At 39.1% G+C, this 4,526-nt stretch overlaps 1 long non-coding RNA gene across 1 annotated transcript; it reads right to left on the reverse strand.

Moving 5' to 3' along the window:
- Positions 1-1,845: 1,845 nt before the first annotated feature.
- LOC128817678 (uncharacterized) lies at positions 1,846-4,148 on the reverse strand. Its single transcript, XR_008440256.1, has 3 exons — positions 3,932-4,148; positions 2,801-2,870; positions 1,846-2,313 (listed from the first exon to the last, which is right to left on the reverse strand). It is a non-coding gene; the product is annotated as an uncharacterized LOC128817678 (long non-coding RNA).
- Between the last annotated feature and the right edge of the window lie 378 nt (positions 4,149-4,526).

The raw sequence follows: 4,526 nt of genomic DNA on the forward strand, positions 1-4,526 counted from the left end.
TCTGTTCTGGAAAGCGGCATGGCAATAGCCTCATTCTGTGTATCATCCTGTCACATCACTGGGTGGGTTCTGTTTTGGTTGTTTCAGAGAACACCCAAGAGCAACAGAATTAGATGGGCACATTGACAAGTGCCAAAATAAATGTGCCTGTGAAATCTTGGCTCAGTGGGTCCAAGAGCCGTTTTATTGCTGGCTTGGAGTGGACTTGGAGGGCTTCACTTTAACTTCAGCTACCAATATTGGTTATACATAATGTATGCATCTCAGCAGTACCTACCTTAAACTTCCCTGTAATCTCAAACCGGAGAAGCAGATTTTCCAGACCACACGGGTAATTAAAGAAGAGTTCAAATAAGTAATTTACTTAGGCTATGCCCTGACAGGGGGATTTGTAACAAAATGTATATTTTTGCTACATTCTTTCTTAACTGCATAACAAAACACTGCAGACTTCATGGTTTGCTTTCTTGTTGAATGATAAATAGTGCCTCAAATTAAATGTGATTGTTCTTTGTGAAACTAAACTACAGCTTCCTAAAGACAGTAATGGCATTTCCTTTATGTGTTGCTTTTCTCTCCATTTCCTCTTGATGAAAGCCACTGTCTGCATTGCCAGGTTTTAGTATTTCACCTGGACTGATAGCATCAAATATATTTCATGTCTTGAACCTTTCCTTTGTCTTGACTCTTCTACATAAGAAATACTCCCCCATCTGGTTCTTTTGACTTTTTCTGTGATTCTTTGCATCTCTAACTTTATTCTATTTCTCTAAATTAACATGCCATAATGGCCCAGACATCTAGGTGGTTAGTATACCTTCAAATATTCTACCCTTTTCTATTTCCTACACTTACATTGTTACAAATATTAGCAAATGCTGATCCTAGTCTCTCACTTCCTTTATGAATCTCCTCGTGTTCATTAGCACCAGCTCTTCAAGGACTCTTGATCAAATCATTCTCCAGACATTTCATGCTGTGAGCCACAGTAGAATTGTTACTGACAGTTGACAGAGTCCTTCACACCCTGTGACTCTAGAAAAGAGAAGAAAAGCCATAGTCTGAAACCTTTTATCTTTCTTTCTTGTTTATGTACAACTCTGGGTTCTGGTTTCAGTTAGAAGAAGAAATATGTTGTGAAAAATGTGTTTCTGCTTCCAGAATCTGGACTACCTGTAATATGTTTAAGAGACAATACTGCCTGCAGAGATACAGCCACAGTGTGTGGTACTGTAATAAAATAATAAAAATGAAATAGCAGCTGATGAGAGAAGTAGAGCTCTAGCTCAGCTGCTCTGAATGTTGGACAAACTTTAATTCTCAGTGTGGAATGCAACAAAATGGTTTTACCGGGGCGATACACAAGAGATATTCAGGATGAAACACCGAATATAACCACTACTAAAATTCACAGCCTTGCAGCTGATCTTTGAGAACAATAACTTTCTTCAATAAAAGATCTATGCAGTTAGGTGCAGAATTCCCTGACTTATTTTCTATCCCTGAACTTCTTCCCTATGTTGCAACTCTGCAAATGAAGCTACAGCAACATGGCCTTAATCCATCCTTCCTTTTCCATCCTACCCGTAAGAACAGGACTCTTGATATTTTCCATTTCTGATCAGGTGAAGATTTCTGAACACAGGAAAATCAAACTCTAAAATCTATATATGTTAGCCACCAGAATTTGATAGGTTTTTTTATTATTGTAAAACATTTTTTGAAGTTATATCTAAACAAAATTGCCCCAGCCTGTCCTCAGTGGCACTGTATATTAGAATAAAATTCCATAATTGGCAATAAATAAATCAGAAAAGCAGGATTTTCTTGTTCCTAATATTTAATGCTGTCACACAAAGAGTCAATGCTTTTACCAAAGTAGAAGCAAGATGACATTCTCTTTCAGTTCTGGGACAATTTAAGACAGCATGTCATTAGTGGTGAATGATAACAGTGTTCTAGGTCCTTTTTCTTCTTGTTTTGAGGGAATCTAATTCTTTTTCTTTCTTCATTAAACAAGCACATTTTCTGTCCACAGTCCAATAAACACAAGGGATATCTTTTTTAGCCTCATTCACAGTCACCCTTTCTGGTTCTTCTGTCAGCCTGGAATATTATTTTAAGCATCTTCAAAGAGGTCATCAGGGCAGAAGTAGTCAGAGGGAAAATGTGGGGGAGGGGGAGAAGCAGTGGAATAAGTAAGTGCAATAATTGTTCTTCTATGAAGAAAAAGGTAGAAGAAAAAATATCCAGCTTCATCAGTAATGCAGGCCTTGCCATGCCCAGATGTTACAGAAGCATTAGAATTGCTCCCTGCAAGAAAAATTGGATTAGTCACAATCTTGTCGACTAATGGGCACACTCTGTGATCTTTAGAGCTTCATTTACTGGGTTAATAGTGCTTTGCCTGAGTTCCTTTGCAATAGGGAAAAAGAAAAAACTGTAAGAAAAAATATTCTGGGTGCAGTCCACAGCCACTGACACGAGTAATATCATATTCATCACAGACAGACCTCGTATCTCATTACTACTGAAGAGTCTGCCCCCAAGGCATTTGAGCTCAGTCAGGCCAGGCCCCTCATGTGGAACCGTTCAGGTATATTGTGAAATGATTTAATGCGATAATAATGTCCACTTTGTGAGATAGATTATGTTTTTTATAGTGGCTGATGGTTAATGAATGATACATTAGCAAACATCACTAAAACATTATTGAGAAAATGCAGATATGAGATAGTAACTCCCTCATTCCCTACCCCCACTCTCTCCCAGATGCATAAAAATGGAAAGCAGAACTTACAGAAAACAGAAAACTTGACATTATTGTGATGTTACCAGCTTGCATAGTCTCTCTCTTGTTTGCTTGTTCTCTGGAGAAGGGGCAAACAAGATATTTTAAAATGTTGTAAACACAAACTGAAATATCTCTTCTTAAATCAAATGAGAATCAATGAAAGTGCAAACCTGAAAAATACATTATATGTTGACCCAGTTTATTAGATGAAACCATTTACCCTGATTTGATTTATCTGGCAATACACTGCTCAGCTGTGAAATGAGATAAGAAAAGCCTATTCACCTTATTTACAATATTATAGTGACTCCCTAGCACCACTATGGTTAAGGATTTGTCAGCAATTCCACTGCAAACACTATTTTTTTAGGGTTTGTAACATGACTGTAGACTCATGCTTAGTTTGAACGTGGCAATCCAAAACCGATAGATTAAATTAAAATCTCCTATTGAGTTCCATGAATTTTGGATTTATGAAGCACAATATTAAATATGTGAATAACTCTAGGTAATTTTCTACATTTTTAGTTATTATTGCTGTGCCTTGAGAACTACCAAGAGGGTCATATCCCCTGACAGAGCAACTTTACTGAGGTCAGCAGAGTGACAATGGTTTACACCACTTGAAAAGCTGCCCCTTCTGTCAGGGTTATACTTGGCAAAGGTGAATTACACCAAGCAGTCCTTTTTCTCTTTTTGTATTACTCTGATTTTATGTGTTCTTTGACTTACATACATTTCTTAAACCTCTTTGTCTTCTCAACAAGGGAGGAATTTGTCCCACACCCTTTCAATGGGAGTTAAACTACTTCTGAACCCATAGTCTAGAATTGCTGTGTTTTTCCATAAACCTGGAATGGCTGCTGACCTGGAGCTTTCCCTGCAAAAATAAAGATATTTTCTGTTCCAGGCCTTTTTTCTCTTTTGCTCTGTTTTAAAACTGAAGCCTCTGAAGAAGTGCTGTTGTGCTTTTCTTCATTTTAATTTGTGAATGCCTTAAAAAAATTGAGAAGAAAAAGAAGCACAGAAGGCTATAGAGGGACTGTTTCCTGAGGTCAAACAGTACCTGATGAACACAATTATACAGACATAAAATGGATTTTATTCCTTTCACAGGCAGTGTAGATGAACACTTACCAGCAGCATCGCCCAGCAATAACCAGTTAGACAAAGCAAAGGCCTTCGCTGCTCTGGACTTCATTTGATCTGCACCTGTGTGACTGAAGAGGCTGGATCACACCAGTTAGGACACTGCCTCCTTATTTTATAAAACAAAGCAAAGTACATATAAAAAATCAGTATAGTTCTTTAACAATGATTCTTCTGCCTCATGGGCTTTGGAGAGAAAGAAGCTCCCTTCATCAGAGAGCTGCAGCCTGCCCAGGTCCCCATACCTATTTATGAGGGGCAGAGCACGGTGGTGGCTGTGACAAAGAGCCCTGTCCCAACAGCTAAGCCAGCCCAAATCCTGGCTGCTGCCATGGACAGGATCCAGGATCCAGGATCCAGGCCAGGATCCTGGATCCTGTCAGCACCAGCGATGGAGGCCTGCAGGGGAACCAGCAGCAGCGAGAGGTGGCTCTCTGAGGAGTAAGGACAGGACAAGAGGTCAAAGTAACTGGGGGCTCAGGGCTTAAACCCACCTTGCTAAATTGTTTCTTAACAAGAAAAGGCAAAAAAAAAATTATGGCAGGAGGGTTGTGCAGTCCTGTGGTTCTCTGCTTTTGTCACC

The sequence above is a fragment of the Vidua macroura genome, chromosome 1 (assembly GCF_024509145.1).
Source record: "Vidua macroura isolate BioBank_ID:100142 chromosome 1, ASM2450914v1, whole genome shotgun sequence".
Classification (NCBI taxonomy): Eukaryota; Metazoa; Chordata; class Aves; order Passeriformes; family Viduidae; genus Vidua; species Vidua macroura.